Source organism: Amphiura filiformis, chromosome 20, assembly GCF_039555335.1.
Source record: "Amphiura filiformis chromosome 20, Afil_fr2py, whole genome shotgun sequence".
Classification (NCBI taxonomy): domain Eukaryota; kingdom Metazoa; phylum Echinodermata; class Ophiuroidea; order Amphilepidida; family Amphiuridae; genus Amphiura; species Amphiura filiformis.
Window position 1 is genome coordinate 30404865 of NC_092647.1, and position 12370 is coordinate 30417234.

Consider the following 12370-nt stretch of genomic DNA (forward strand, 5'->3'; position numbering starts at 1 on the left):
TTTTTTTTTGTAACTTACTGCAAACATACTGTCATAATGTTATTTAAGTGTTGAAAAAATATTTTCCAAAAAACTGTTTGCAAAAATATGTTATAATAACATTTTGAAAACATTTTAAAAATATATTTGTAGCGTATATTCATACAAAACGTTTTAAATCGTGTACATGACCTTTATATAACTCGACATTTAATGTTATTATTATTAAAACGTTTTGTGTTTGCTGGGTAATGACTCAATCGTCAATATGACAATAAGCCCGTGATTCTGAACATGCATGTGCATAATAAACTCAACCATTATAGTGTATAAAAATCATAAGAATTTGTAATTACATACTGTGAATGTCACATATTTATCGGACATAATTGTGTTATGGATCTAATGAAATTGTAATGTCTTAATTCCAAGCATGATAAACTATTAGGTTACTGTCTTTGCCTGTGCTAAAACAATTAAAATGAAATCAGATCAAAAACTCACATAATACAAAATTAATTCTGTGCTCTGTGGTAAATGGTACAATAGCGCCATCATTTGGCTGGGTATGAAGATCATTATAATTAATTTTCAACTTATCATAATCAGTTGAATAATTAATATTTAATGTATCAATAAGACATATAAACCATGCTGATTATCTTAGGATGTCGGCAGTGTACATGATTAATATGTGTGTTTCTAGAAAATGTAAATACAAACACAATTAATTTCAGTAAGGAAAAAGAAATTAATAGGTGTACATGAACTGTTTTTATAAAATATTTAAAGAAAATTGTTAAACACATCACAATATTAATTTAATCTCCATAAGTCCTCATTTTCTAAATTAATTTATAATTTCAAACACTGACAAAGAAAAATGCTCATTATACAAATGGGCGTGGATATAATAGCTATATGCTGGATCATAAGACAAAATGGCGGTTGGTGTAGTGTTGTGTATGCTTTTCATGCTGCAATTTCTAACAGAAACGAAAGCAACGACGGTAGAACTTACCGTTCCAATGCATCCCGTAACAGTTAGCGGTATTCTAGCTTTACAATGTCAGATACAGAATATGGAAAATGGATACACAGTGAAGATGTTTCGTGTTATTAACGAGCAAACAGAGGAAATTACATCTGGGATGACCTATCAACTGAAATCTACATTAGGTCAACGTGTATTTGTTACACAGAAGGCAATGCAAGGGAGAACTCTCGTTTATTTCATGACAATCGTAAATTTGTCTCTCCTAGACAGAGGTAAATATTCATGCAAGGTGTATGATTTATCAAGTGGAGAATATGTAAAGGTTGCAGATGATTCTATTGATGTGGACATCTATTATTTGCCGGATCCCGTCTATCCACAATGTCAAAGCACTCCTGCAGAGACTGAAAACTTACAGGAGAACGTGGACCTAAAGCTTTCATGTATATCATCAAAAGGTATTCCTACTATAAATTTAGAGTGGAAAGATCATTCAAATCTAAATATTGTTCCAGGGAACCAAAAGAGAGATGACACAGATGATACAGTATCCTCCGAGATTATCTTTAGAACCACAAGCTCTCATGATAACGTTCTGTTTATCTGTGAAATGACGAGCCCAGGATTTCCCGATTTTATCCGAACATGTCAGATAGGTCCTATCACTATACGTAAAAATATACCGAGGAAAACTACAATAACATCACCACCCGTACAAGCAACTGGAATGGTAAAACATAACATGGTATCAAATGACTGCAGCAATGAATGTCCAACGGACGACAAATACATAATTTTATATTTGAGTATAGCCACTATTGGAGCTGCTATGTTATGTGTAGTCTTCATCACAACGACGGTCATTTGGTGTTACAAATATAATAAATTATCCGCCGAATCGACAGATGCACAAAGGAATGTTACAGCTAGTGATGGAAGTGAACCAGTTTATGTGTCATTACAGGGCCGTCCTGATAATGAGAGAAACTCAATGTTCATGACAGTTGATGATCCTAATAATCCAGGGAGCAAGGTATTGATGCCCAAAGAAGTTTTTGATGAATTCTACAGATCTTTAACTTTGAAAAAGCGAATGAATCCAAATGAACATGTTCAGGTGTAATATGACTTTGTCATGAATCAGTGAATTTTTTCCCTTGCAAAGTAGATATTTTACTTCACCAATTTTGTTGTTGATAAGATATTGTCATGACTGGACAGGGATGAAAGGAAGGAAACAGTATGAAAAGCGGTATTTGCTTTGTAAATCATCGTTCTTGACATTATTCGCAAAAGGTAACAAAGTGTTACTAGAACACGTTTAAATGTCGGGTTAAGTAAATGGTATATAAAGGGTACAAATTGTTTTTATAACATTCAAAATTGCGTGAAAACTTATTGCGTAAAAACTTATTGCAAAACAAAATATTTTGCCAAAATATTTGCCAAAATTATTTTACAATAACATTTCGACAACATTTTAAAAATGTTGTTGTAGTATGTTTTCATAGAAAACGTTTTAAAATGTTTTCATGACCTTTATAAAACCCGACATTCAATGTTATTAAAACGTTTTAACCAAAACCAAAGCCCAAAATAAAAACCGTTTAAAACGGTTTGTGTTTGCTGTTAACTATGGAGTGCTTCTTGTTGAAATATATTAAGATACGATCAAAATAATTTCAAAATTACATAATTATAACGACCCGGTGTAAGGACATTATTGTGCTTCTTGTTATTAATATTACATGTCTAATTTATGTTTAATGATGCGAGTATCATAAGGAATCTTTTGCTTAATGAAACGGTATTATAATCAATGTTATATCTGACGTGTGTATCATATTGCAATGAATCTTTATTTATGTGTTAGTTGCTTATTTTCGCTACCAAAATATATAGCTGTTCATGTAATTAATCATTGAAACTTTAGTCATTCAACATATGCTCATACCACAACGCTAGTGAAGAAATTGAGGTGATGGCGCCATCTGCCAACTTGAAATTATTTTACAATAACATTTCGACAACATTTTAAAAATGTTGTTGTAGTATGTTTTCATAGAAAACGTTTTAAAATGTTTTCATGACCTTTATAAAACCCGACATTCAATGTTATTAAAACGTTTTAACCAAAACCAAAGCCCAAAATAAAAAACCGTTTAAAACGGTTTGTGTTTGCTGGGTATAAACATCTGTTAACTATGGAGTGCTTCTTGTTGAAATATATTAAGATACGATGAAAATAATTTCAAAATTACATAATTATAACGACCCGGTGTAAGGACATTATTGTGCTTCTTGTTATTAATATTACATGTCTAATTTATGTTTAATGATGCGAGTATCATAAGGAATCTTTTGCTTAATGAAACGGTATTATAATCAATGTTATATCTGACGTGTGTATCATATTGCAATGAATCTGTATTAATGTGTTAGTTGCTTATTTTCGCTACCAAAATATATAGCTTTTCATGTAATTAATCATTGAAACTTTAGTCATTCAACATTATGCTCATACCACAACGCTAGTGAAGAAATTGAGGTGATGGCGCCATCTGCCAACTTGAAATTAACAATTACTATTAAATAGTCCTATTATCATAATAAGAAGATAATATATTGTATTATAATGAGGCTCTTAAATTATGCTTATTGACCTAGGATGTCGGTATTAAGCGTATGTATTTCTAGAAGAAAGATAAATTCAGAGTAAATTTATATCAATATAAACAATAAAATATATTCATGAGGGGTATGTTTATTTCAAGCGCTATCATTAACAAATTATATTTAAAACAATTTCAATTTAACTTCATCCAACATATTCCATGTTCAATTTATAATATCAAACACTGACAAAGGAGAATGCTCATTATAAATTGGGCGTGGACTTGTCGCACGTATTAAACAAAATGGCGGCTGTGGTAGTGATGTATGCGTTGCTTATGCTGCGATATTTTTCTGAAACAAAGGCAACAACAGTAGAAGTAACTGTTCCAGTTCATCCAATAACGGTCGGTGGTATCTTAGCATTACAGTGTCAAATATTGAATCTGGAAGGTGGATATACAGTGAAGATATTTCGAGTTGTAAATGACCAAACAGAGGAAATAACATCTGAATTACGGTATTTGTCATCCGTATTAGATCAACGTGTATTCATTACGAAGAGAGCAATGCCTGGAGGTTATGTTGTGTATTTCATGACAATAACTGATATTACTGTGCAAGACAAAGGTGAATATTTATGCAAGGTATTTACTCTTTCCAGAGGAGATTTTGTAACAGTAGCTGAAGATTCATTCCATGTTGAAGTATATTTTTTGCCGGATTCTATCTATCCACAATGTCAAAGCACTCCAGCAGAAATTGGTAATTTGAAATTAAACATTGATATTAGACTAACGTGCTTATCATCAACTGGCATCCCTACAGTAACTTTGAAATGGAAAACATATGCCAACATTGACATTGTATCACGAAATAAGAACCAGGATGATACAGTCGTTGCGGAAATCAATCTAAGAACATCACCATCTCATGACAGCGCTGTGTTTGTTTGTGAAATGACAAGCTCAGGGTATCCAGATTTTATACGGACATGTCAGATTGGTCCAGTAACCATACAAAGGATTCCAACAAATACAGGCATTGTAATACAGTCACCACTAGTTACCAAGCAACCAATCAAACATCAAACTGTTATATCAAAAAATAATTGTAACAACAGCTGTCCTTCTGATAGCAACTTAACTGTTTTATATTTAAGTGTTGCCACCATCGGAGCCATTATTCTATGCTTAGTCTTTCTTACAACGACGATTATTTGGTGTTATAAATACCATAAAATTTCCAGGGGAGCGAGAAATACACAAAGAAACATAACGAGTAGTGATGGAAGTGAACCAGTTTATGTGTCATTACAGGGGCGTCCTGATAATGAACGGAACTCGATGTTTATGTCTGTCGATGATCCAAACAACCCAGGAAATAAAGTACTTATGCCCAAAGACGTTTTTGATGAATTCTACAGATCATTAAGTTTAAAGAAACGTTTAAATCGTGATGAAAATGTTCAGGTGTGAGAAATTTAAGTCGAATGAATAATACAAAGAAAATGCACTTAAAATGGGGGTTTTCTGTATCTTCGATGTAGTGCAATACGCTTGTGTTAATTAAACCAAAATATTTCAATTTATAATTAAAGTACATTTTTTATTCATCTCAGAGTTTAGCAGCGAAATAGAAAGACAACATTGTTAACAAATGAGACTGTCATTAGCGTCGATTTTAACAATAATTTAACTGAACTTTTAATGAATTAACTACGAACGTTTGTAAGCACGCTTGCCTGTATTATAGAATCAAGTCCGCTATGGGCTGTTCAGTATAAGGTAAAACATGACCTGCACAAAAATGTATGGATCTAATATACAAATGAGGAAAAGGTCGTGCAACCAACTTATCATGCTTATGATGGAACAGACTTTAGCTGTTACAGATCATTTAGAGTAAGATATGAAACATGACTTAGGACAGGGTTTCTTAGATAGCAAAGATTAGGTCATATTCCACCTTATACTGAGAAAGTATATATAAATCATTTTTAAAACTGAATTGCATTTAACCTGTTCAATAAAGAAATTAAATTTAGTTTAGTAAACGTACATTTCAGGAAACCATGATTTCTTTTAATGATTCATGTTGCTTTTTTGATTTATTTCACGCGCATAGCTTTATTAAAATATGATGCAGACATCGTATATAATAATATAATATATAAATATAGCCGGGGAAACAAATCAAATGATCTTGCTTTTCAATATTATGCGTGTCATTTGTCTTAATTGATTTGTATAAGCTAAGGTTTTCAACTGCTTCCGCCACATATCGCACTTGTATATTTGAAATAACGCCATCTGTTGGTCTGATAGGAATAATGACGCTTCATTATAATAATTATTAAACCTGTTTAATATATTATATTCTAATATTGATGAGTCGTGTATATTATGCTAATTATCTTAGGATGTCGGCATTGTGAATTTATATTAAATGTGTTTCTGGAAAATCACACAGTAATGTAATCAATTTAATACTGAAAGTGATAGGTTTCATTATATGTTATGTTTAATAAATTTCAGATTTCCAAAATATATATTTTATATCAGAAAAGTTTAAATTTAAGTTTCATAAAACACATTCTCCGTTCAATTTATAATTTCAAACACAAAGAATTGGGCGTGGCCATGGCTGTGTGCATAAAACAAAATGGCGGCAGTGATAGCTTTGTGTACGTTGCTTGTGCTGCAATATTTGCCTGAAACAAAGGCAACAAGGGTAGAAGTGACAGTTCCACTACATCCAGTAACAGTTGGTAGCATCTTACCAATACAATGTCAAATATGGGACATGGATGATACATATACTGTGAAAATATTTCGTGAAATAGATGGTCAGACAGAGGAGTTAACGTCGGGGATAACCTATTTCCCATCATCATTAGGGCAGCGTGTATTTGTCACTGAACGACCAATACCAGGCGGAACCCTTGTATACTTCATGACGATTGTCGACGCCTCATTACAGGACAGTGGTGAATATACGTGTATAGTTTTCGATTTATCGGATAAAAATTATGTAAAAATTGCTGACGGTTCAACTGATGTAGAAGTATATCATTTACCAGACCCTATCTATCCACAATGTCAAAGTACTCCTGCGGACACAGAAAATTTACATGAACATGTAGACATTCGACTTACATGTATATCATCGAAGGGCATTCCTACGGTAACTCTACGTTGGAAAACTAATAAAAACCTTAATATTTTTCCAAGAAATACGGACAGAGACGATACGGTATCTTCTGAAGTAAGCGGAAGAACAACACAATCTCATGACGGAGCTGTGTTTATTTGTGAAATGACAAGCCCAGGATTTCCAGATTTTATACGATCTTGTCAGGTTGGTCCAATAACCATACAAAGAAATACACAGAGGGTAACCACTGTCACGCGACCTCCAGTCGTCACTGAAGCGATAAAACAAAAAACGTTTATTCCAAATGATTGTAGCACCGAATGTCCACGTGAAGATAAATATTTAATTTTGTATTTAAGTGTAGCTACCATTGGCGCTGCTATATTATGCATAGTATTTCTTTCAACTACGATCATTTGGTGTTACAAATACAACAAAATATCTGCTGAGATGCCGAGAGATGCACAGAGGAATGTCACAGCTAGTGATGGAAGTGAACCAGTTTATGTGTCATTACAGGGGCGTCCAGATAATGACAGGAACTCAATGTTTATGTCGGTGGAAGATCCAAACAATCCAGGAAGTAAGATACTCATGCCTAAAGAAGCATTTGATGATTTTTATAGGTCATTGAGTTTGAGGAAAGGTCTGCATGCAAAAGATAATGTGCAGGTGTGATATTTGGAATCTCGTTTACAGAAAAACACTTAGGGCCATTTTGATTTCCACATAACATAATGTTAACAAATAACACAAAACGAATCATAACCACCGCTTTATCTCCTACTGTCGATACGTCCATACGTAAATTTTAATATGATACACTTAAAGGCTATTTGGGGCTACTTTTGATACGCTTTGTGTTATAACTATTACTTAACAATAAAGATATAATTCTTTACAGAAGAAATTTGAATTGACAATGATGTTCATTAAAATCTGCCACCACATTTAGCCGTGAGACAAATAAATATAATAAATTAAAACTTGTTTATACCATGTTGATGCTTGTATAGATATTTAGCAATATTATGTTGAGCTTGTTTGCTACGTCTTTGTCCATCATCTGTAGTTAAAGCATGAGCATATTAATCATGAAAACATTATTGTTAAGAATATAAGTAACATTACCAATGTTCATTATGTGCAATATGTAGCGTTTTTCCTTGTGTAAAGGTCTGTTCATACTACGCTGCATTTGCGTTGCGGTGCGTAACGTTCCCGAAAATATCGATTACTGTTTGCTGCAACTCGACGCAACTCGTCGCATTTCCAAGTTGAAATGTACTTAACTTTGTTGCGATACCGCAATGCAGTATTTTGCGACACGATGCAGTGCAGTAATTCAACGCATCGCAAAGCAATTGCGACGTAGTATGAACGTACCGTAACACATTGTAGCAGTTTATAACCACATATCTTGTATGATATTATCCATTTATTATTTGAAATAATATCGTTCCATATTTAGTACTGTTTGTGTATATATAATGTTATCTTGTATTAAGCATGTACATAATTTTTTTTTCAATGTGTAACTGAATTGTTATTATGTAATAGCAAAACAGTTTGTCATGTTCTATCAATCTAGTATAATAAGACGATATCGATATAACTTGCGATCATTCGGACGAAGACTTACATTAATTATTATTTCAAATGTCTTTCAGTATCAAACTTCAATTAAGATCCCAAATGTTTATCTCTCTTATTAAAATACTATCACTGCTTTTATGATGTCCCACTTGTAAATGTGAAATAACGCCATCTGTTGGCCTCATAGAGACAACCACGATTCATTATAATAATTATTAAACATGTTAAATATGTTGTATTGTAATATTAATGAGTCGTATATATTATGCTCATTATATTAGGATGTCGGCATTTTGAAATTATATTAACTGTGTTTCTGGAAAATCAAACAGTAATGTAATCAATTTAATGTTGAAAGTGATGGTTTTCATTATGTGTTATGTTTAATAAATTTCAGATTTCCAAAATAAATATTTTATAGCAGAAAAGTTTAAATTTAAGTTTCATAAAACACATTCTCCGTTCAATTTATAATTTTAAACACAAAGGAGCATGCTCATTATAAAACTGGGCGTGGACATGGCTGTGTGCATAAAACAAAATGGCGATAGTGATAGATTTGTGTACGTTGCTTGTGCTGCAATATTTGCCTGCAACAAAGGCAACAACGGTAGAAGTGACAGTTCCACTACATCCAGTAACGGTGGGTAGCATCTTACCAATACAATGTCAAATATGGGACATGGATGATACATATACTGTGAAAATATTTCGTGAAATAGATGGTCAGACAGAGGAGTTAACATCTGGGATAACCTATTTTCCATCATCATTGGGACAGCGTGTATTTGTCACTGAACGACCAATACCAGGCGGAACGCTTGTATATTTCATGACGATTGTCGATGCCTCATTACAAGATAGTGGCAGATATTCGTGTATAGTTTTTGGTTTATCTGGTAGAAATTATGTAAATATTGCTGAAGATTCCTCTGATGTAGAGGTGTATCATCTACCGGACTCTATCTACCCACAGTGTCAAAGTACTCCTGCAGAGACTGAAAACTTACATGAAAATGTAAACATTCGACTTACATGTATATCATCGAAGGGCATTCCTACGGTAATCCTACGTTGGAAAAATAATAAAAACCTCAACATTTCTCCAAGAAATACGGACAGAGACGATACAATATCTTCTGATGTACGCGTGAGGATAACCCAATCTCATGACAGAGCTGTGTTTATCTGTGAAATGACTAGCCCAGGATTTCCTGATTTTATACGTTCTTGCCAGATTGGTCCAATAACCATACAAAGAAATAAACAGAGGGTAACCACTGTCACGCGACCTCCAGTCGTCACTGAAGCGATAAAACAAAACACGTTTATTCCAAATGATTGTAGCACCCAATGTCCACGTGAAGATAAATATATAATTTTGTATTTAAGTGTAGCTACCATCGGCGCTGCTATATTATGTTTAGTCTTTCTTTCAACTACGATAATTTGGTGTTACAAATACAACAAAATATCTGCTGAGATGCCGAGAGATGCACAGAGGAATGTCACAGCTAGTGATGGAAGTGAACCAGTTTATGTGTCATTACAGAGTCGTCCTGATAATGACAGGAACTCAATGTTTATGTCGGTGGAAGATCCAAACAATCCGGGAAGTAAGATACTCATGCCTAAAGAAGCATTTGATGATTTTTATAGGTCATTGAGTTTAAGGAAAGGTCTGCATGCAAAAGATAATGTGCAGGTGTGATATTTGGGGTCTAGTTTACATTAAAACGCCTGGAAGTATTACGTCAACAGACAGCAATAAGTGAAACACAACCTTCATTTATCTTCGACTGTCTATGCCTCAATATCTAAACTTTTAATACAATGACTTTTTTACGTGGGGGTACTTTTGAATTGCTTGTGTTTCTCTTAACTAATCATGCTAACACAAACAATCTCGTTACCCAAGACTTTGTATTGGTAATAATTCACATCAAAATCTAATCAGTAGTATTATTTGTGGGAAAAACAAATTGGACATTAAACACGATAAAATTTTCACTTTCATGTAGATATCTTTACAATATATGTGCCCATCCACCACAAACTGGTCGTAAAGTTGGCAATCTCCATTTTGAGATACAATCAAAAATAGTATATGGATTTCTATGTAAAATATACTAGGAATTTGACCTTTGATGAACTATAACTTCACTTCCAGATGTCCGATGAAGCTGGTTAAAGTGTCATCTTAAAGCTAAAAGTGCATCCTTTTAAAATCGGCAATAAACAGAAAAGGACCTGGAGCCGACTTAACTACCATTTTGTGGTGGATGGTCACATATGTTGAGCTTTCTTGTTTGCTATGTCTTTGTTGCCTGTGCTTATGAAATAATTATGTTAATAACGTCATTATCATTATACTTAAAGACATTATAATTGCTTACCAAATGACGTAAAAAAACCTATCAATGTGCAATACTGTAGTGTATTTGAATCATGTGACAATTTCTAACAACATATCTTGTGTAACCGTATTCATTTAGTATTTCAAATAAGAATCTTTGCACCGTCTGTGTATTATTTTATCTTGTATAGCATGTAAATAATATTTCGTGTGGTTTTCACTGTGCAATCAAATTGTAATTATGCAATGGCAACAAAGGTTAAAATGTATAGATTATGAAAAATTGTCATGTTCAAGCCATTCAATGGTATAATATAGTTTGATCAGCTCGTAATTGGCGGGAATTGTTAGGCTTTTATCACTACGCCGAAAAGTAGACCCACATTAAAAGTGTCATAGTTGACCCGTCTGGTCTCTATTGTGCTTGTTAAAAAATAAACAACGTATTGGACTTGAATGAATAATTTGAGATGCTTCTGGCAAGTTGTCACAAGACAATTCACGAAATAAAATATATAGATATTAATCCGCGACGCTATAAGGCTCGCCGATTAAGAGCTGATCAAAGTGTAAATAGAGCCTACAACTTATATTACTCTATAGGATAGAAACCACCAATGAAATGTGTTGATATGTTACGATTAGCATTGTATAGCTTGGCTTAAATGCAAAAGGCAAATGTTACTACCGATGCCCTAACAACCACTGCCTAAAAAACTATTTGAACGTCTTTCAATATAAACTTTAATTTAGATCCATATAGTCAATAGAACTGTGTCATGACGTCTTGAGTGGGAAATGAAATAACAATTATATCACCCGTAATTATATTTTACTAGCTTCATGACATTTTAAACGATTCATTAAATTTATTTTTTGTGTAAATGATTTTTTCTGAAAATTGAAATGACGGGAGCACAGCCATAATACTGGTGGTGTGAAATGTTATCTCTTTAGTTCATTGTTTGTATAATACAGATGTATCTGTTATTACTAAAGTTTTTAAACAAATTCCATACCATATCAAAGAGTAATTAACATACATGTATTTTTCATATGCAATTGTATATAATGCTACTTATACTCATGCTATTGCTCTGTATTTTGCTTAGTTGAATATTATATTTTACACAGGTTGTGCAAATGCAGATCTAAAAGTGACACCCCGCTTATATAAGTGTAAAGATTACACCATATTTTGGTTAAGCAGAAGAGTTGATGCTTTTGGGGGAACTTAATTTGGTATATAAATTGGACATTACTGTTATGAAAAATTCACAATGACATATAGCATTTTACTTTGATTACTCTTGAATATATGGGGGCACGGTTGCGTAGCGGTATGGGTTCTGTCTCGTAATCGGAGGATTACAAGTTCGAGCCCTAGCGGTACCATCGTGTTGTACACTTGTGCAAGCCGTTTTGTCTCATTTGCCTCTATCTACCCAGGGGTAAAATAAGGAGGCGTTACAAATATTTTCCACCCAGCGCCGTCAAAACATATGAGCATGTATGGTAGCTGACATATTCTAGCGTAAGTGGAATAATTATAACGTGCTGTATAAATAATTTATTTATTAATTTTATATAGTCTCAAATCTGTATTTCTCAAATTAAATCCTTGTTAGCGCGTCACCCTACTTCTTGTCTCTGTAATATGCAAAGAAATGTTT